General features: G+C 42.1%; 1 long non-coding RNA gene across 1 annotated transcript in view; it reads left to right on the forward strand.

The window, feature by feature from the left end:
• Window positions 1-16,936, forward strand: part of LOC308583670 — a 19,737-nt gene extending 2,801 nt beyond the window's left edge. The window contains exon 2 of the long non-coding RNA XR_014006333.1: window positions 16,820-16,936. This is a non-coding gene — a long non-coding RNA (uncharacterized lncRNA). The remainder of the gene's footprint in view (window positions 1-16,819) is intronic.
• The last annotated feature ends 6,464 nt before the right edge of the window (window positions 16,937-23,400 follow it).

Here is a 23,400-nt window from a genome sequence, read left to right on the forward strand (position 1 = left end):
GCAAAAAGATAAAACCTATCCATTTTTAAGGAAATCAGCCCTGAGTGCTCACTGGAAGGACAGATCGTGAAGTTGAGGCTCCAGTACTTTGGCCACCTCATGAGAAGAGAAGACTCCCTGGAAAAGACCCTGATGCTGGGAAAGGAGAAGGGGACGACAGAGGACGAGATGGTTGGACAGTGTTTTCGAAGCTACAAACATGAGTCTGACCAAACTGCGGGAGGCAGTGGAAGACAGAAGTGCCTGGCGTGTTCTGGTCCATGGGGTCACGAAGAGTCGGACATGACTAAACGACTAAACAACAACAACAAAGTGTCTACAGTAGTTCAACTGTGGCTTGCTTTGAGCTCAATGTTACATGTTAACTTGAATGAAAATTCCTATGCAGAAATTATATAATGTGAAACAAAGATATCTGGTGCTCTTACTAATTTACATATCATTTAAATATATATATATATATATATATATAGGACAGACTCCCAAATTTGAAGGAGGTTATTGTACACCAGAATAACAGGTCTTCCCTGGATCTATATAGGATTGGGCCTAGTTTGCTTTAGAATCAGGGCTGACCTCAAATGGATGCATTTCAACATCCCAGAGCTTTCCTCACTGCATCACGGGCATTCAGGGTTGCAAGGAACCATGAAAAATGTAGCCTCCGTGATGCCGAATGTCCCCAGAAACTTAGGGGCATACATGGTAAGATCCTGCTGGCCATGGATGTCATGGGGCATGCACTTAACAGCTTTTAGGATCAAATGGAAGCCTTGCATAGCTACAAATGTACTTGACTCAGTCTGTGCATAGCTAAAGGGAGCAACAGATAGGTCTGATGTTGGGCTACTGCAGTAGAGGCCCAAATAATAGCAGATACCATTCAGAAATAAGTGCAAAGCCTAGACTATGTTCTTCAATCTGGTTCTTCTGAATTATTTCTGCTGTGAACTGGCATTTGTCCATCTAGCATTTGCCAGCACCTCTAACATCACCATCCATGAGTGGGCAGGCAAACCAGCAGTTTGCTCATGAACAAATTAAGCGGGGGGCCCATCAAGACCAGGCTGACTGGGGATCCTCAAACCCTGAAGCCAGATGTGGCTTCACATCTGTCAGTACAGTGGTACCTCAGGTTACAGATGCTTCAGGTTACAGACGCTTCAGGTTACAGACTCCGCTAACCCAGAAATAGTACCTCGGGTTAAGAACTTTGCTTCAGGATGAGAACAGAAATTGTGCTCCAGCGGCACGGAGGCAGCAGGAGGCCCCATTAGCTAAAGTGGTGCTTCAGGTTAAGCACAGTTTCAGGTTAAGAATGGACCTCCAGAACGAATTAAGTTCTTAACCCGAGGTACCACTGTAATAGGAACACACAGAAGTATAATAGTGCTTAGAAGAAAGTGAGGAAAAAGACAGCTTCCTTTGGTTCACATCCAAACAGCTGAAGAAAGTGGAAGCTGAAATGTTTTTCTACAATAATTTAATATATCTGGTTTGTTAGTCATTGTAATATACAGTTAGTTAGATAGATAAATTTAAAGAACTAAAAAAATTGGCATCAGTGAGGTATTTATTTCAATTTTGTGGACCCAACACAGTCTCCAGTATTTATTTTTATTAGTAGGCTTGAGATGCTAAATGTAATTCATTAACGTGCAAACTCTGGTTTATTAAAAAATAGTAGCTGTGAGTTCAGGTCCTGTGGTAATTAGTGCTGGATGCAAGTGGGTTTGTTTCTCCTAGTGATATTGGTAGATAATTTATTGACAAGGCAGGTATCCAAGATTTAAAATATATGGTTAGTTTAGATCTGACAACCCAAGTGGTGTCAATAACAGCAGACAAACTGGCTTCTACAACAATCTTGGTTCTTTGGCTCAGCTGTATACCCAGGGTAGTGGGCTAAAACAGGTTATATTTCTTTTTCCAAGTGGCACCATATGTTTTGAATGCCAAGCAAACTTACACATGGAAGAAATAAGAAAAGCCTAACTTAGCTTATTGCCATAGTCAGCACAAACATATGTTTTAAAGTATTCATTTATGGCCTCACCTCCTATGATGATTTTCATATAGAATACTCTTTTGTGAGGTATCTCCCCACCCCCACCCCGAATCTTCTAGATTACCTGTCCTCTTCTTCCTGAGTTTTTTGCCTGCTTTGCAAACCTTTGCAAATAGAGTTTTAAATTCTGTCCTTTTTTTTTTGTTTTGGGACCTCTCGACAAAAATATCTTAAGGAGATCTGGGAGTCCGCTTGAATTTGATTGTTTAGAAGTCAGCAAACTGAGGGAAGTTTTCTTCTTCACAGTGTACACAAGTTCAGCCTTCAGAGGGCAGCCCAAGGCAGTCAGACAATCCTCACATACCTGGGCCGGCCAACATGTGTTTTCGCTGCAATTTGAGTAGCCCCTTGTTCAGAATATGCTGAAGCAAAAGCTGAAGTTTGAAGCACTCCTCATCTGTCATTGAACTGAAGAGAGCTGAGGCAGCCATATTTAATCAACACCGAAACCTCCTTCTGGGCGATGTTTTGTACTCTCCCCTGCAATATTTTATTCTAAGCCATTTCCCAGACGGCATTATTGATTCATGTCGTTGTCTTCCACATGGCACTGAGCACTTATGCAACATGATACCTAGCTGCCCGTTCGCTTTCTGGGCATGACTTCATAACAAAACAACAACAATAAAAAGCGAGATAACTATTGTGTAAGCTTTAACCAGGCTGAAAATCATGTGGAACACAATGCACAAATATGTATGTCTGTAGGCTGTATTCGTTTTCTAGATAACATTAAAATGGGGCATGTGAGCATTGAATCCTGAACATCCAGAAAATGCCTAGGCAAATGTGGTGGGAGCTGAATGTCTGGGAGAGTGTAGAAGCCAAAATAGCTGTTGCAACTGATTTGGGGATTTGACCACATGTTTGTTCAATTGTCCCAGGTGTTATACATTGTGACACAACATAATTTGCGCCAGATCCTTGAGAAATGTGTTTAATAGTTAATAGTTTAATAGTTATTGTCTCAAGAGCTGTCTGAAGTCAAAGTAGAATTTTCCAGATTTTGCTCAGGCATACATGTTTTTCAATTTTCTCATAACATATATAAATACTATATAGGAAAGATAACACCTTTGATTAATGCAAAGATCGTTCAGGACAGGCAGCAAAACAGTTGTCCATGTGGGCACTGTGATCATCTGCAAGGGATTCTGATACGGCAGGGGTTATGTCGCCAGCCTTCATGTCATGTTTGCAGACAACTTTGTAGTGCAGAGTTGGTCTGCCAATGGGCCTGGTGCCTGAACCTAGCTCACCATAGAGCACATCCTTGGGCATCCTGCCATCTTCCATTCTGTGGACATGACTAAGCCATGCAAACATGGTGGGAATGTGGGCTTGGGGGAGCACATCTTTGTTTGAGACTCTGTCCTGCCATGTGATGCTCAAAATCTTCCTGATGGAAGGCACTGAGGTGTCACTGAGGCGGGTGTAAGTTGCCCATTACTCACTTCCATGAAGCTGCGTGTTCAACACATAAGCCTGATAGACCTTCCTCTGAGTATTTGTTGTTTGCATCAAATACCCTTTTGGAGAGGCAAGCCATTGCTGTAGATGCCTTGCCAAAATGCTTGTCAAGCTCTGCATCAATGGAGAGGTTGCTGGTTATGGTGGAGCCCAGGGAGACAAAATCATCTGCCACCTCGAGTGTGGGGTCACCAGTGCTAGTGCATGGAGTGTTGGCAATGTCCTGACCCAGGATGTTCTTCTTCTTCTTCTTCAGGCTGGTGGTGAGGCCCAACTCCATACAGGCTTGGGCAAAACAGTTAATGAATCTCTTTAGGCAGTGGTTCTCAACCTGTGGGTCCCCAGATGTTGTTGAACTACAACTCCCATCATCCCTGAGCTCTGGCCTTGCTAGCTAGGGATGATGGGAGTTGTAGTTCAACATCTGGGGACCCATAGGTTGAGAAAGGCTGCTCTACAGGTTCCTTGGAATGTGCTATCAAGGTTGTGTCATTTGCAAACATCTTCTCTCAGATAGGAACCTGCCACACTTTTGTCTTGGAGTGAAAACCTCCCAGGTTGTACAGACTCCTGTAACTTCTTGAATGGAAGTACACATCATTGTTGTACTACAAACAGGACACCCTCCCATAATATCTTGCAAAAATGCGTAGCCGAGATGTTTTTTCCAGTTATTTTTATTTATTTACATTGTTTCACAATATAGGGTTAAAAGAAAGCTGAAGCTTTTCTTGCAGCATTTTAAAACATTAGCCATGCTACAATGTAAAGTTTAGAAAAGCCGAACAAGTCCAGCTTTTCATCTCTGGAAGAAAATCATTTTTACATATCTGTTTTCCCTCTGCATTATGAAGGCACTGAAATATTAGCCTGGCAACGAAATGTTTTTATAACTGTGAGAGTTTAATTCATGGAAGACAACCAAGTGTCCTTGAAAACACTTGAGAGGATGTGTGTCACACGCAATTTGCAGTTTTAGTGATTCCAGCAACTGGAAATGGAACAGCATACAGATTTTAAAACACACACACACACACACACACACACACACACACACACACACACACACACACACCAAGTGAAAAAAGATACCAGCAGAAGTCTTTGCTGTTATAGCAAAGTAAAATGTATCTTTACTGTGCAGTAGAGAAGGATAAGTACTATAATCAAAATAAAATGCAGCAAATAAAATCCTAAAACAGGTGTCTATGAAGAAATCATACAAGGCAGCATCAATCAATAATTAGCCAGCTAACCAGTTAAACTTCATGCTTAATTACTAGCCCTGAGCACTCTCAAGGAGAGAGAAAAACCTCATCAGGTCCCAGAAAACATTTTATTTTGAATGAATGTTCTATCCCAGTTTTTGGCAAGATATTTTAGGCTACCAGCCCCATCAGCCCCAGCCAGGAGCTGTTGCTGGCTGGGGCTAATAGGAGTTGTGGTTCAAAACATCTGGAAGGCATCAGGCTGGCATAGGCTGTTCTGTCCCAAGAATCTTGGGGTTTTCTCCCTTCTGCAGAACTGCTGTCGTGTGATTCCTTGTGTCCTTTTATCCTGGAATGCGAAGAAGTTAAAAGGTGTCTATATTTTAAAATTGCCAGCATGTGTGAAAGCCATGACTGGTGCTACCAGGAGCCTTTCTGAAGCAGTTTCCTCAAGTGGCACTCTGGGAGGGGTGGCAGATTTGAATCTGGTTGCTGCGCTTGCCTTCTTGGCTCCTGCAGGCTGGCTTGTGGCGGCAATGCCTTGTCCTCTTTTGGACAGTTCCTTCATGCTTGTAGATTCCCTTCTATCCTTCATTCAGGATAGCACTCATCTCACCCTTGCTTCTTCACCCCACTCCCTCAAAAAAATGCCTCCTCTTTCCATTCTGCCAACTGACACCTCTCTCACTTTCGCACTGTATTCCCCCAGAAGAACCATCAACTTTGTTGGGTGTTTTGGATGCTATTCTCTGTTGCACAAAAAATAGCTATTTAGATGTCCAGATTTTTTAATAGGTTAAATTTTTGATCATTATGGTGCATTTTGGAAAAAACGTATGTAAGGATTTTAAAAAGTGAAGGCAAATACTTTGTCTCTTTCTGGCTATATAGCACTAATTGAACCACAGTATCCAAAATGTCTTACCTTTTTCAAACTTTACCTTTATTGGCATATGTATAAGGTCCCACTCATTCAGGAAACCCAAATGGGGGCATGACAAAAAGAAAGAGTGAAAAACAGGTGTGGAAAAGTGGGCAGGGGTGAGGCTAAAAAACCACTCTACATATTTGACTTTGGTCCATGTGAGCCTAACATGGTTTAGGAACAGGGCCATAGCTAGGGGGTGGCGAGGTGGACCCCTGCCAGGGGCACAGGTGAGGGTGTGTGTGCAAAATCAGCTTAAAATATGTCCATAAATATGTCTATAAATAAAAATATCAATTATTGCCTCATAAGAAAAGGTTTTAAATAGAGGGTGAATTGAATGGGGGGGGGGTTGGAGGAAAGGCAGAAAGAAGAGCTAATTTTTCCATGGCTAGGGGACGCAATCTGGACAGTTCTGCCAGGGGCACAAGATCACCTAGCTAAGGCTCTGTTTAGGAAGCAGTGGTTCGTCTGCCACAGACTCTTCTTCCACCCTTCATAGAATGGCTCTGATTGTCTTTTCTATTCTCAGTACAAATTTATGGGAAATTACAGAACACATTGGCCTATACCAAGATCCTGAACACAAACAAAATATTGTGGCCTGAGTTATCTTGGGAACAGCAAAAGGCATACTGCAAGAAACTATGTGGAGAGGTTATAAATTAGGTTTTTAAGAAAAGAGGATTGCCTCATGTTCATGTTATTTTCCCTTGATGAGATTGCGTCAAATAAATCCAGCAAATTTCAGCAGAAATGCTGGATCAGAGAGTGAGTGAGAGAGAAAGATGCCAAAGGGAAAAAAGAGCCAGATGAAAAATGCACAAATTGGAAGAAAAGAAAATAATTCATAGGTTGCCGCTTATGTTATTATGCAGACTACACTTGTTCCTCTTCTGAGTTATGAGTTCTCCATGCATGGCTCCACAGTTTGCCACAGGCAGCTGAGAGCTATTAATGGACCACAACATCTGTTTCAGCAACAGTGGTTCCTTGGTTAATGAAACTAATTAAAAAGAAATCCAGAATAAAATCTCATTACCTATCCCGCATATCTCTGTATAAATATGGCAACAGTTGAGATAATGATAAAATTCATATGGCTAAAATTATGAACACACTATCATGGGGATATTAAAACCTCCTTTGGACTATTCTTTAGCACTCTGATAAAATGCTGAAATGAGTTAATTCTTAAGAACTTCCCCTCTCCTCCCTCCATATGTGCCCTGCACCCTCCCCAAATCTGCTCTGGAGGGTTGGGGGGTGGGATGGAAAACCGGAAGAGATGGGGTGCAGAAGGAGGAGATGAGGGTAAGTTCTGTTGCATAAATAGAAATATGTGCACCATTAGGATGAGTTAGTTAGATAGCACCCCATATCTTATACAACTTAAACATGCACACATAAGACAGTCATCCGTTAGCTAAAGAAAAACCCAAGGTTTTCAGAAGTATGAAAAACTTCAGGGAGGAAAACCTGAATGAGAACCCCCCCCCCCATAAGCCCAAGGAGGACTGAGCATTCTCAGTAGCCAAGGCATACTGACTCATTATTGGGGGTGTGGGAGAGACAAAACCCAGGTGGAAGCAGAATTGGAATGGATTTTCCTGAAAGAAGGCACAGCTGCTTGACTAGAAGACTGAGCAGCAGCATCCCAAACTGCAATGTTTGTTGCCAGGCCCCACTGGTTCCCTCTATTTCTGATGTTCATTCGGTGAGGGCCATTGCTTGTGGAGTCAACATGGCGCCGTCCATGCGCAAAAGAGAGATTTCTGCAGGCTTGAGGCAACCTCAAAGTTTTCAGAAGTACATGCTCTTTGGAGGAATCACCTGCCACCACCCCTAAAATCAAATGTGGAACGGGCGTGCTTGGTAGCTAGAGATTGCTGACTTGACTGTTGGAGGGGGAAGCAGAAAACCAGGTGGGATGGAAGGACTGGAATCCAAAGCAAGAAGTACTTAATACTGCATCATTTTGGACATTCATTTCAATAGAGGGTGTAGTCATGCATGCACTCTCTTTGATACTCCTTCATTATGTTGATTGTGGTGCCTGTATGCCAGGCATAGGCAACCTTGGCCCTCCAGATGTTTGGGACTACAATTCCCATCATCCATGACCACTGGTCCTGTTAGCTAGGGATCATGGGAGTTGTAGTCCCAAAACATCTGGAGGGCTGAGGTTGCCTATGCCTGCCGTATGTGCAGGAATACATATACAAATCACTTGTGTGCCTTTGTCCCATTTACAAAAAAAATTTAAAAATACAGAGACTTGTGGCATGTTTAACCCTAGTATATTTATCACGACAAGGTTTCTTGGCCTACTCAACAGATTTAATATGGCACTGTTTTTTTCTGGACCAGAGGCCACTCATAAGATGCAAGATCAAGCAGGCTTTGACCTCCAAAAGCTGAATCCATAATAAAAATGCTAGGCTTTAAAGTGCTACGAGTTTCTTCATTGTTTTTGTTGCTGCAGATTAACCTGGCTGCCCCTCTGGAAGTGGCTTTGCTTTGGTGGCTCTGTATTCAGAGCACATGACTTGTACTAAAGCATAAGGCAACATAGGTTGCACCTAGCATGATAAGAAATTATCCAAAGAACCTGCCCAGGCACAGCCTGCTTTCCCTTGCAACATGTTTTCTATTCCATTGGACTCCCTGCTCAGTGCTGGAGATGGGCTGGGCCTGAATTCTATGCCACAGCATTCCAAAGGCAAACAAGGAAACGGGTAACTGTACCCTTGGCTGGAAAATGTGGAGGCTGGGTGTGTGGTGCCCAAATGAATTACTCAAAAATGATTGCCTGGGACTGGGCCAAGTATTATCTCACCAGGCTTCAGCACTCACTGCAGTGGCATGACAGGGACAAACTACAGTAACCTGAGAAAGAGATAAGAGTCTGAGAGTAGTGAGAATGCTTTTAAGCTGTGCAGTAGGTGTTGGGTCTCTGCTTTGTTCTTGCTTCCCAAACCAGAAGAAGAAAATCAACCTGCTTGTGCAATCTTGTGGTAAATTAGATCAGCATTCAGGCAATTTCTTCACCGGCAATGCTTTTGAAAACGAGGCTGTGATTAATGCAGTGAGATTATTAAGCCTGCCCAGTGGCAAAGGTTCTGAGCAGGGAAAACATGGAAGCAGCATGGCAGGTCTTGCTGAGACCCAGTCATTCTATCTACCCATTTCACCCTTTCCATGTAGCTGCAGAGAAAACTGAGTGTGACTCTTACTTTGGCTTGGCAAGCACTACTAGGAAGGCCAAAAGGAATCTGAGAGAGTCACCTACCACTCCCTCTACTGCATTTGTGTGTCCCTCCATTTGGGAAAGTTCCCAGTGGCCTCTGTATTGTCATAGCGCCCCTGGAGTGATCTCCTTTTCACTGATGGGTGGATAGCACCTTGTGACTAAGTGAGAGGCAATGCTACTTTGCAAGCTTCTTCTGTACCTGCTAGGTTTGCCCAGCTGGGTTTACACAATGACGCAGGACCATTGATGCATCATTCCCAATGAGATGGGCACCCAACGGCAACTTACAGATCAAGCGATGACATTCTTGTGCTCTCTTTGGGCATCCAAAACACTAGATTCGTCTGCCTGGTGATGCCAGCATGCCCAAGCTGTTGGAATATCATTGCCGAAATGCTGGCACTGAAGCACTAAAGTATACGCAACCATTAATAAAACAGGTAAAATATGACTAATATGAGCCCATTCAACACACACACACACCCTTCCTCTTACCATATCTCAAGAAGAAGAAAACCTAACAAGTTCAGACTGTAGGGGAATGGAATTATTTAACTTTAGAGGCAGCCATCAAGAACATCTCTGGATGTGCTATTCATGTCCTGGTTTGGTTCACAGGAGACATTTTTCAAAAGCCTATTCAGTCTGAGAAACTGCAGTGCAATTGTTATGCGCACCAAGCTCAAGAGTTGTAAAAACATATTCTGATGTTGTTTACACACTAAAATATTCTAGCTTAGTCTACTGAAGGTACAATTGGAAAATAAATATACAGACTTGCTACATACAGAGGCTTCAAAATATGTTATTTGCCAAGGTATGTAACTAAAGATTAATCAGACAGATTAGGGGAAATTGGACCTTCCTAAATGGGCCAGGCCTTGGTATCCATGCCCAGGGGTGGACTTTGGTCTTTCAGATTTCAATGGCACCCTGTGCAAGGCCAAAATTCACCTACCCCGCCTCTCACTTTCTGTTCTGCTCAACTCACTACGTCCTAGTGGTGACGCCCAGCAGAGCTCCCTAGGCTCAGCACCCAGGACAACGGAACTGGTTGTACTGCCCTAAATCTTCCTCTGCCCACGCTCACCCATTGATTGAAATAATAATGGCATCACTGCCACCCATTCTAAAGTTTGGACCCATGAGAGGTCAGCAAGCTTACTGGACCATGAGGAATAAGCTTCCTTGGACATAGTTTGAACCAGTGCTTATGGAAGTCCCAGCAATAAAATGTATTCTTAATATTAAAGACTGTGTTTTCATATGAGAGCTCATTCCTGGATTGAGTGTGGTAAGAGCAGAAGGGAGAGTGTGCAGAGAACTTTCTATAGACTGCTGAGCATCTGGAACCAGTCTCTTATGTGCACAACTATCTCAGTCAACTCTTCTTGATGTAACATAGCAACTGGACCCCACTCAACTTTGCTGCTTCTCTCAGTACCATGGTGCTTCTATTTTATGTAAGAGAATCTCTGCAGGCAGGAGCTTTTGCTTAAAGTGTTAATCTTCTGTCAATCCCTCGCTTGGGCCAGAATATTATTCAGGCAGCATTGAAGCTCCCCTACTGTCCTGTCTGGAATGTTCACATTTGAAGTGTAATATTACCTATGCAAGGCAGCCTACCAAAAGTCATTATTAACTTATCTAATTATGAAAATGGTATCTTCCATTCCAAGCCCTGGTTTTAAATTCTTCTTTAAAATAATAATAGAGTATTCTGTTCATTTCAGCAGCCCCTTATAAACTGCAGTTGCTGGGGAACAGAAGTGGGGATAGTTCTGTTGCTCTCATATGCTGCTTGTGGGCTTCTCATAGGCATCTGGTTAGCCATGTGTGAGAACAGGATGTTGGACTACATTAGTCTTTGGTCCGATCCAGCAGAGCTCTTCTTACATTCCTATGCATTGAGAAATACAGTAGAGATTATGCCACACCTCTGTTTCCCCCCTGCTTTCTCTGTGATGCTGATGACAGAATGATACTACCATTGTGTGGGAAGAATCTGTAGCTGAAATGAATCTATCTGCTGCTGAAAATTCTTCTCAGAATTTTCCTTTGCCAAATCTTACTGTTGAATATTCTCTAGGTTGATACACCATCACCCACTGAGAATGTGCTGTAGAACATTCAGCTGAGGCTGTGCATTGCAGAAGAGAAGCAGTTGTGGTGAGGATTTGGGAAGGTTTCTTCACAATAGGCTCCTCCAGATGACCTGCTTATTGAACGTCCATCATCATTTGCTTGTACAGTGGTACCTCGGGTTACATACACTTCAGGTTACATATGCTTCAGGTTACAGACTCCGCTAACCCAGAAATAGTGCTTCAGGTTAAGAACTTTGCTTCAGGATGAGAACAGAAATCGTGCTCCGGCGGCACGGCAGCAGCAGGAGGCCCCATTAGCTAAAGTGGTGCTTCAGGTTAAGAACAGTTTCAGGTTAAGAACGGACCTCAGGAACGAATTAAGTACTTAACCCAAGGTACAAAGTTTACCTGGCAGCTTGATTATTTATTTATTTATTCATTTATTTCACATAAATCACATACCACTTAATTATTAAAGAACCCCACCTCAAAGTGGTTTATATCCCATCTTTACTGAGCATTCACTATGGTTTATTTGCAGGGCATTTATAAGATCGTGAACATTCATCCTGATTTGCTTGGAGGGTGTTTACACATCTTCCTGTTAGTGATTTTCTCATTGCACACTTCTCAAAGGCTTTTCCCATCACTTTCCAAACTGCAATAAGTCCATTTCTTTTTCAGTGTGGATTTACTGAACTAAGTTGACAGAGCCCTTTAAGCCACTTTAATTGCACAAACCTAAAGCTCTGGTATGCGCTCAAACCTTTTTCACAAAATAGTGACAGTTACTGGTTTTCCATTTGGGAGCCTCTGATCAGTTTCCAAATACCAAGGGCTGCTCAGAATATGGCTTATGAACCACTGGGATATTATGTCTAATAGTATTTTATAGTTGATAGCAATAAATACATAATGTGCAGTGGTATATAGCATTGAACAGCATTTTGTAGATAATATACAATGGGCAGCCATGGATATTTGACAGTATGTGACAGTTGACAGCTTATGAGATTTGACATTTGAAGCCCACAAAAAAGACAGCTGTCTAGAGATGCCCAACTTCTTATTGTGAGGTAAAAATAGTTGCAAGTTAAATTAGTGAGAGATACCCAACACACACAAATACACACACACAATCACAATTTAATTTGGCCATAAATATTTTCCAGAATGAAAATCAAATAGACACCTAGAAGCACAACCCTAAGCATGCCTACCAAGATGTCACCTTACCTTAAATGGTCAGGTGGCATTGCCACCTGGCCACGGGCCTTGTCAGCCAGCTGGCAGCCAGCTGGGGAGGATGGCAGGCCTGTCTGCAGATTAGCTAATGGCAGGCAGGTCTGGGTCTGGGGATTCCCCAGGGGGTGAGCCCAACCAGCCAATGGGCATAGTAAGTTACACTAAGTTCAATGGGACTTACTATAAGATAAATCTATATAGGATTGCAACACACTTACCTGGGAGTAAGTCCCTTTTAACTCAATAGGATTGCAGTTAAAGTAAAAGAAAGAATAATGGTATGATTTGCAAATATTCTCTCCAGAGCAATTATGCTTTGCTTCAGCGGACTGTTTCATTAAGTTACTTATGTTAGTTTCATAAATATTTAGAGCATTTCAATGTGTGTGTGCGCGCGCGCAAATTTATTAAAGAAAAAAACATTGAGAAAATGAGAAAAACAACTTTTCCCCACAAACATATACTTAAATATAAATAAAGGAATCACAACTTTATTTCCCTTTGGGAATATAATGGCAAATCTACTCTTTCTGTCTGGTTCTGTATATTATAGTAGTGAAGAATGTATCCCTGCAGGAATGCTAGCATTGTATCACACAATACGCACGGATACCAGAGCCATTTCAATCCATGAGGGTCACATCTGGCTCTACATTTTTTGTTCTTTCCCCCATTTTTCTGGAAACCAGAGTTCCAAAACAGAACTTATTTCATCCATAACCCAGGGACTTTAGGCAAACTGTGAGTCCCAAAACACAGTTTACCCGAAGTCTGTTATGGGTGTAATAAGTTCTGAATTTCCAATTGGAAGTGGACTTCCATTCCCTTGCCTTACATTCCCAGTCTCATAAGGACATGCCTTCCCTAACTTTAATGGGACTTATGCAGGCAGAGTTTCCTCCAGATTGTCGCTAATGTGGTTACTCAGAAATTTTCAGGATTTTTCTTTCTTTCTAGAGCTTTCATTTCATTTATAATAAAAATGTTTTAATTCACTGCTGTTAAAAAGAAGAGGGGAATGAACCCCTTGACCTTAAGGCTATTTAATGCAGTTCCTTCATTTAAAAAATAAAATAGTGATTTTCTTTTAAGGGAGGGAAACTTTGCTTCACTGCTGCCCATTAATGTCCTTCCTTCATCCTTGGTGGCCCTCTGGTTTCTTAGACAAAGGGCCTCAATGTGCTATATATGCCTCCTCCTCTTAATGTGAACCAGCAGCCCAAATTACCTGTGTGACCTTTCCCATGAGCGTGAGGAGAAATCTCTCCTGGAGTGAGATAAAGAAATTAGGTCTTCATTCTTCCATGGTTTACTCCTAGGAATGCTTCTTGGCTGGACGCTAAGAATAAGCCAGTTATTGAAAAGGGGCGCTGGGAAGCTGACAAGCATGGCTAAGCCGAGTAGGGAAATTTGATGAGGAAATAAGATGCTTTGTAGATCACTGTGTAGTGATTAGTCTTTTGAATGCTAGGATTATTATATAAGCAAAAAGAGAGGGGGTGCTTATTGTAACTGACAGCTTCCACTTATACAGGTATTCTTCCAACTAATGAGAAGCATAATGGACTATTTGTTTATAAATCTTAGCCCATAACCCCCCCTACTTTTTCCTCAGGCCAATTAAGTGGGCTGGAAAGCTTGAGACAATGATATTTCAAAGAAGAACCCACCCTCTGGCTGCCTCTCCCCAAATGCTGGAATCGCAGTAGTAGGACTAACAACAACTGCAGACAAATTAAAAACTCATTTCTTATTACTTGCATTCTTCTGTGATCACAGAATATAAAGAAGACACGTGGCATTTATAGTTCAAAAGAAAAGGCCTGAAGCCCGAGGGTAGATTTGCTTGTACCTTTAGCATAAATAACTTTTCTTCTTTCTTTCCTTTCTTTTGTGTGTATAAGCACTCCAAAGAAAATCCTTCACTGTAAACATCCATCAATTTAGGTCTATAACTAAGGGATGATCAACTAGAGAGCTGTAAACCAGCTTTGTACCCCAACTTGGTATGGAAGAATCTGTCAATTTTCAGTTCTCTCGGTTTCTCATTTTTCCAGTCAAAAACACAGTTCTCCACACTTCTGCAGCAATTTGCATTAAAAAAAAGATCTTCATGAAAATTCTTCAGCACTTTAATAAGAAGGTCTCTTAATTAACACATTTTTATACAGTGGTGCCCCGCAAGACAAATGCCTCGCAAGACTCGCTAGACGAAAGGGTTTTCCGTTTTTGCGTTGCTTCACTAGACGAATTTCCCTATGGGCTTGCTTCGCAAGATGAAAACGTCTTGTGCTTTTTTTTTAAAGCCACTTGAAGAGGCGCAGTTGCGACGGACCGTGCTTCGCAAGACAAAAAACATCGCAAGACGAAAAGACTCACGGAACGAATTCTTTTCATCTTGCGAGGCACCACTGTACACAGTTTTTGACTAATGTTATATTTTTCCAAGCAATTTTGCTAATATATTGTGTTTTGTATGCTATTTTAACAAATATATTCATTTCTATGCACAATTTCACCTAAGATGTGCATTTTTTTGTGAACACTGGTTGATTGGTGAACGGTATCACAAAATTCGGATAAGTGTGAACTTCGAAGGAGGGCGGCGTTTCTGATCTCCTATTATTTCGGAAAATGTGAATTTGACAGATTCAGCTATGAATGAAAATGGTATCAAATTTCTCTCCCATACCTAACCCCAACACACTTTATTTAGCCCCAATGGCCATACTAAATTTTAACTTAGGGATATTTTTTTTTTTGCTCAGACTCATTCATTTGTAACAAGTACACCAAACACTTGTCCCTGTGCTGCCGTCTTCTGCTGATTTGCCTCTTAAGGAGAAGATCTTTCAGGAAGCACATTCATTTCCAATAGAGCTGTGCTAAATATTATCTAGTGTTGATTTTTGGCTATAATACTAGCGGGTAGTACATTTAAGGGGTGTGTGTTAATTTAGCTTACATTTAAAGGCAAATCTTATGACACTGGCACTTTCTGAAACAATATGTGAACCAAAACACATCCATTCTTTGCAAACCATACTTCTCTAAATTTTGCAATGCAGTTCTCCAGCCAACTAATGTGTACAAAAATGCACATACTAGGGGAAATGCGCACATGGGGAAATATGACAGGAGCGAGCCAACAGCAAATCACACCAAGCAAACTGGAGCTAACTCTTTATTAGCAAATACAGTCATACCTCGGGTTAAATATGCTTTGGGATGAATATTTTTGGGTTGCGCTCCACGGCGACCTGGAAGTAACAGAGTGCGTTACTTCCAGGTTTCGCCGCTTGCGCAGACACTAAAAATGACATCATGTGCATGCACGGAAGCGGTGAATCATGACCCGCACACGCGCAGACGCATGCACGTGGGTTGCGTTCGCTTCAGGATGCGAACGGGGCTCTAGAACGGATCCCGTTCTCATCCAGAGGTACCACTGCAGGATCTGCACAAGAATGTCAGGCCTAATGAGCGCAACAACTCAGGTCTTGCCCCCATGGATCAATTGCTGAGACTAAAGATCCCCACATCCTTTTTTGTTTCCTCCTCTCCAGGCTTTTCTCCAAACAATCAGACTCTCTCTGCGTGCCTGTCTTTTTTGCTCCTGCTTCATGTGTCTCCTGGTTCTGGGAAAGGAGCTTGTCACAGCAGGAGGAGGAGACACCTGTGCCTCTTCACAAGTCTGACCCATTTCTGCCTCTCAGCTTCCCTCCCCTCCTGCGTCTGTTTCTGCCTCTGATTCTGGACTTCTGTCTGCCACAGACTCTCCCCACTCGCTAAGCCCTGTTACCCCTTTAGCTTCCAACGCCTCCTCTTCGCAGTCTTCTCCCTCTAACCACTCAACATTGTCCCTAGGTTCTGAGCCTTCCTCCCTTGGGGGTTCCCCAGCTGGTGTCTCCCACAATTCCTTCGTATGCAGCTGGTCCATGCTGTACTATTATTTTTAGAAAACACTCACCATGAATGCTTCCCATGTTCTTTTATAACAGCTTTGCCGCCCACTTGAGAGGTGCCAGAACTGAGTTCTGGTGAGTTCTGGCTGGGGGAAAAAGCCCTGATGGCATTATTAGTGCAAAATGCATTATTTCAGGGGAAACTGCTTTGGAACACTGTGATAGGAATTTGTACTAAAATGTGCAGAATTGAACATTTTGTACTATGTCTTAAAGAAGTTCACAAGGATCAAATTTCAGAACTTTTGATGTAGAATGAAGATTCGAAAAGTCCTAAGGCCTAAACGAAGCATCTGCTAAGGAAGACTGTTGCTTTGGTGCTGCTTGCCAAGACAACCAGGAGTGTTTTTGTTAACTTTGGAGTTTAACTAGCAGAAACTACTATTACAGACAGCTTGTATGTCCTAAAGTTACATTTCTTTTTTCTATTAAAGTGCAGTCAAATATGTGTTCAATACTGCATTCATCTGGCTTCTGTAACTCTCGTGTGCTTTCAGCATTGTTATATTATCTCCAAAGATTGAAGCTTTATTTTGGCCCTAAGAGATGTTGTGTTGTGCATAGGATTCCTAATTCTGTGTTGTTGTTTTTATTTCAGCACATGATGCCAAAGAACTGAATACAAACCCACAGGCTGTTTGGTTTTCACACATGGACTCAAATCTGTTTGTGCTTAGACCAATCTATGATGAGAAATAAAATCTGTGTTGCTTGACATATGCATCAGATTCATCTTTTGTATTTAAGCCACGAGAATACATTTCCACAAGTGACAGAGATAGTGCAAGAAGAGGGGATTGTTTTGTATCACACGTGAAAATGATCACTGGTTTATTCAGACACGCTGCCTCGTAGGACAGCAGCCTGCAGCCCCACACAAAGGAAATTCAATCCGCTCAACAGCTAATTAAAAAAGCATTACCTTTCCCCAGCGCTGACCTCCAGCAGTGAAAAGGATAAAGATGGGTATCTGTCAATCATGTTTACCTAACAAACTCTGGCACAATATTATGATGAACAGACAGATCTAAAAAAGGATGGATGATATCGCTCAGAACTCCAAGGTACTCTTAATACCACGTTTAAAGAAGACCTCATCAGTAATTTGAAACCTTCAGCTTGCATGCCAGGGATACACCAGAGCTAAATTTTGCTCAGTCCTGCAGAGCGTAAATATACAGAGTGAGACAGGAACACTTTGGACGTTTGAGGAAAGCAACAGATCCCTTGCACGTGGCACTCATTTGCAGTTCTATTTCCCTTTCTCGAGACACATCCATATGGGATATTATTCCAACTAGTCTTGAAGCTTTATTTATTCCACTGCTATGTAGAATTTAATGCTAAGGCCAAAGTTGGATATGCTTAAGTCCCACTATAATCACCTGACAGAAGCAGTTAAACCTAATTTATTTCAGTGAGTCTGGGCCACACATGACACCACCTGAATTAGACCCACAGTGTTCCAGTCCCTGCCCCTGTGGAACAAAGGATTCCACTGAGCACACTCTTCTGGTTGGGTCTCCCTTGAAGAAGCTTCTGTTCAGGTGATAGGTTAAAGCAACTTGATGAAGTTTTAATTTCTTCCCGTTTGCCTGAAAGAATGAGCTTGGTTTTATTAAATTCCAGCCGGGTAATTACCTTGGAAGACAAATGAATATGAGCCAGGACTGAGCACAAATCTACAGAGAGGCAGGTACAGGGGTACATCTGTTCCAGGCCCAAAGCTAACTGGGGACAAACTTAATTTTTATTTTTTAAAGTTGCTATTCTCTTTAGACCAAACCTTATGAAACAAAATGTGCAGGTACCAATCAAAGCCGCTGCTCTGCGAGACAGGATCCTGCCCAGACATTTCAGTGTTCTTCTTATCCAATGAGCAATGTCAGAGCTGGAATTGAAAGCAGAGAAATTTAGAGTCATACAACAAGTGCAAGTCCCCAAAATTGTGTCAGTGGAACAATGGATGAGAGAGTGGAGAAGGAACTACTTGGTGCATTTTGAAGGTGTGTTTGAGTTTTTCTTAGTTCAGGAGCAGCTCACACAGTGGGGCAAAGCCGCAACAACAGCCTCTGGGCAGCCCTGTTGCTTCTACTTCCTGGGAGGTGAAGGGTGAGACAGTAGCAGCTCATGGCTGCTTGGGTGTATTGGCAGCCCTAATCTTGCTGCTGCCTCACCCCTACCTCTCCTGGTAAGTGGCAAGCACACTAGTGCTTGGTGGTACTGCTGGGGCTCTGCACCACCAGATGAGCCACTCCTGCCTTGGTGTATGTGTCACTCTGGTTTTTTTTTCCTCTCTCTAGACTGACACAATCAAGAAGGACTACTTGATTTGTTTCGAAGGGAATACTGAGTCAGATTATCAGTCCATTGAGGTGAATATTCTGCATCGTTCTGCCCATGGGTGAGAACAGCGGTGGGGTGTTCATCCGAAAGCAAAATGTAGCAGCAAAGGCAGGAGTTTGTGCTCTTTCTAACTCAGTTTAATGGCATTAAACATATATTTTCATGCTCAGAAAAATGATAAGAAAAATGACCCTGCTGGTGTGAATGCAAAGAAATCATTAGTAGAGCTTTATTTCATGGAGAAGGGCATTGTGGTTGAGAAAACATGGGTTACATTAGCCCTGCAATGTAGCCAATACTGCTGGACTAGAATTGCTGGGGGTTGGGGGAGTTGGGATATATTCATGTATGTCAACACAGCAGTGTCGTCCAGTGTTATTATCCAGTATTTTGGTGTGTTCAGTTGTTTTTCGAGAAATTCAGGAGGGGAGGGGGCTGGGAGTTAAGTTGACTGCAGTCCTAAATCACTTTTGACACGCACTCTGTGCCATGTGAAATACCACACCCGTCATTGCACTGAATGTAGCAATGCCAGCCTAACTTCAATTGACGAAAGACCTGCAGTAACATAACAGGTTTACAACTCGTGTAACTTGAGTTCTTGGCATGGTCTGCGGTTGGCACTGGGGGAGAGCAGGTCTCTTATGCTCTTAACAGTCATGTGGCAGGCAGAAATTCAGCAGGTTACTATGGAAATGCATTTCTGGGAAAGGCATGGCTATGACTGACAGTGAGCGGAGATGGATTGTCTGGCTTGTATTTGGTGAGTGTCCATAGAGAAGAGTTGAATGCTTATCCCAAGGAGAAATTCATAAAAAAGTGTTGACCATTTTGGCCAAGACCCTTAATGGCTTAAGTTTTTGTTATTAATGAACGATCCGCTTTGTATCATATTTTACTTTATATCACAGACAGACAAGCATTAACCAAAAAGTCTGACAGGTTTGGGACTTTACGTCTGGCATTCACCTTAGCCAAGGCAGATTCTGTGCGTAAGGTGAGGAATTCTGCCTTAGGGTTTGTAATGGTTCCTAAGGGGGTTGCTCGTGCGTAAGCAGATGCCTATTTTCCTGGCTGGGTGCAAACACCTGGCTGGGCTGCTAAAGTGAACCTCCTCTGTCCGGACAGCCACTCACCCGTGGCTGACTCAATCGCTGGCAGAATCCATGAGTGGGCATTTCTTAAACTTTTTCCAGCAAAGAAGTTCTTTGACGCCTAGTCTCCGCCTACCCTCTCTGCGCGGAAGCCTTCTGCGCAGGGAGGGCGTAGGCAACGAAGGACCTCTAGTCTCTCTGCTGGTCCCAGGCAAGGAGTCATGGGATCGCCGCGCCACTTCGCCCACCAGCCCCCCTTCTCCACTGGTGCTACACTGATTCTCCTCCCCAGAAGATGGGCTGCTTCTCCCGATCCCTGGACGCCCTCTGGAATCCCTCTGGGCTCCGCGCTCTCCCTCCAGTACTGATGGCAGTTCCCTGACAGGGTTTTTTGATTTGGTATAGAGTCCTACAGTATTGTTGAATTGTATGTCTTTTTGGTGCCTTACCCTGCCATTGTTAAATGGACAAATAAAGAAATTTGTTAGAAGTTATTTCTGAAATATTTAATCCCTTACAATACAGTAAATCAGCAACGGGCATGGCCAACCGCTATTTCTCATTTCTTCTCTTCAGCATCATGTAATGGTATGTGTGTGTTGGGGGAGAGGCGGTTTCCCAGTCAAATAAGGATTGCAAATAGTCAAGTCCTGCAGTTAGAAGTCATAGATCTTGCTTCCCCTCACCTAGTATTATTTCTGCAGACACTCCTCGTCACTGACAACATCAGGGCCTGCTCCACTCAGACTGCTTCCTCTGACAGCCAACTTTATGTTATATTTGCCCTGCTTTATGATTGAATCAACCTTCCTTTTCTGCCATGGTTTAACAGCCATTGTATCCTTGACCAGTTAAGTAACTGAGATCTAGTTCAAAATCACAACAAGCAGATTGGATTGTGTTGCCCGTGTCTACTGTACTTTTGTCTGAGATTAAAATGAGCCCAAGGAATTCCTCCTGTACAGATGCATTCCCGTCACTTTCTTCCACAAATCTTACACCTAGATACAGTTGTTCTACAACAGAAATATCTGCTAAAGCTGAGAATCATCTGCTAAAACTAGAATCTTGGGAAACCTTTAGGCTTCACAAAACAATATCTTCCCTCAGAATTTCACCACATGACTAATTCATTCTGCATTCTTGCAGGTGTGTACTTAGCACTGTCTGTTTCCAAATGTGTGAGATAGATGATAGATAGATGATAGATAGATTAGATAGATAGATAGATAGATAGATAGATAGATAGATAGATAGATGATAGATAGATAGATGATAGATAGATTGATAGATGATAGATTAGATAGATAGATTGATAGATGATAGATTAGATAGATAGATAGATGGATAGATGATAGATAGATAGATTGATAGATGATAGATGATAGATGATATAGATGATAGATATAGATGATATAGATATAGATATAGATATAGATATAGATATAGATATAGATATAGATATAGATATAGATATAGAAATAGAAATAGATATAGATATAGATATAGATATAGATATAGATAGATAGATAGATGATAGATATAGATAGATAGATAGATAGAGATAGATAGATGAGAGAGAGTGAGAGATACTAGGTTTACCACAAAGAGCAAGGTCATGTCACCTACAATACACAGTGGTTGATATTATAGAGTGAAGCTTCTGTTTATTTTCTTCTGTAGTTCTTGCATATGACTTATTAAGTTGCTGTTCAATTGACACCTTTTTCCTGCTCATGACAGAAAGGAAACTAGAGGCATCTTCATGTGAATCACTACACCATCCACCTTGCAGCTTTGTTGAAGTCTTTGCGCTTGGTATAAACTCTGGTAAAGAATGTGCCCTGTCGCCCTCACACTACTGGCTGGTGAAATCTAATGTAATAATGACACACAGTTCCTTTCAAAACATCCCAGTATGCTAACTGAGGAGAATATTTAGAAAGTTGTGCACTTGAAACCCCAGTATCATTCTTCTAGGGGTCCAGTTGTTGGGAAACTGCCAGGGAGATAGTGTCCATCATGAGCCCCCAAGCTGGCAGTCGGACGTCCATCAATCTCCCGTAGCTCAGGCAGATCCAGCAGTTAGCGACACGAAGCCGTTCTGGAAACGGATTGCCACATTCCAGGCTTGTGTACACTGTTTATCAGCAGATAAAAGCACAGCCAAAAGTCGCACCGCAGAAGAGCATAATTTACAGACTTTATTAGCGTTTAACAGAACAAAAGAAAACGTGACCGTTCTGTGTCAGCATCTCTGGCCAACTGGCAAAACCGAAAGGAATATCAGAACATAAACATCCTGTGAATAGGACATGCGCAGACTCTGATCCTCCCAAAGCCTGCTCCCTTTTAAGGTGGAACGGAAATATCCTAACACCAGTATTGTGTATAGAGCTCAGACTTTAACACATCTGACAGAGGATTTGCTTTTGATACGCAAGTCCCTATATCCAGCTTTTCCTGTTGTCCATGTTGTAACTACTGGTAGCTGCTGGTATTTTCCGCTGGGATGCTCTCATACTCTGCCCCTGCCTGTACCTGGGTATTTTGTCTCTTTTGAGTACTACTTGCATGATGTCTGATTTCTTAAATGTGGATTGATGCAGATTAATGCAGAAATGGTATAGAACAGACTTAAAAATGAACCCATCTACACAGTGTTGTTAGCACAGTAAGATGGTGCTCCAGCAGGTTTTCTTTCTCTCTCTCTCTCTGTGTGTGTGTGTGTCTTCCTTCCTCTGTCACAGTCTCTGTCTCTCTCGAAATAAATCCAGTTCATTCTCTCCTAATCCTGTTTATAAAGTTTTGAAAATTCATTCATCAAAACTTTTTGCACGAGTGAGCTCCTAGAGATTAGTTTCAATCCAAAGTAACTGTTGTGGGATGGAGGGGACGTGTGCAACAACTTATGATTGTTTTCAATATATCTGAAAATATACCACATATATAAAATCACTTCAAGAGCTAATCCCATCTATTTGAATGAGAAGACAGGGCTGGCGTCCAATGACTGAAACAGATGGAAAGAAAGGAAAAAAGCACCATTCAAAAAACGGACTTAGGTAGCTTATTTATGTGCATTTCTCGCTTGCCCACAACATCATTATCATTTTATCAGGATCCCAAGGCTATCCTGATGAAGTGTGAGCAGATTGACTCACCAAAGCCGCAGCCCAAGAGAGGCCCAGCTCTCTGATCTTCATGGGCAGCTTGTGAAACTTTCCAGTTGAAGCTAAGATCTCCTCAGGGAATATGGCAATGAGCTCACGAAATCCTTTTTCTTCTTTTTGCTTTCCCCCCTTCACTGTGATGTCTTATTTTCTTGTCTTATAGAAGCAAGGGATTGGTCTTGGTTGAATTTTGAAATCAAAACCTATAACAAATTGTATATATATATATATATATATTTAAAGAATAAGGTTTCCCAATGTTTATGACTGTTTATGAAATATTTGTTATTGCATTTTGCAATATAGGAATGAATCCATTGCTGTTTTTGTCACACATATCAAATGGCCCTACTTCTTCATGTATTATTCAGTCACCTCCAAAAGACATCCATGGGTTCACACTCATGTCTGGACAATCAGAAATGCAGATTACAGTAATTTTTCTTCTCTCAATCAGTTTGACTCAGGCTTTCTGTTTTCAAAACAAAAAGGTTTATCTTTAAGGAGGGCAGAACACACAAATATAGCATGCATGGACAATAGGCATATTTTTTGAAGGAGGCAAA

The sequence above is a fragment of the Podarcis bocagei genome, assembly GCF_964188305.1.
Source record: "Podarcis bocagei genome assembly, chromosome: 3".
Lineage (NCBI taxonomy): Eukaryota > Metazoa > Chordata > Lepidosauria > Squamata > Lacertidae > Podarcis > Podarcis bocagei.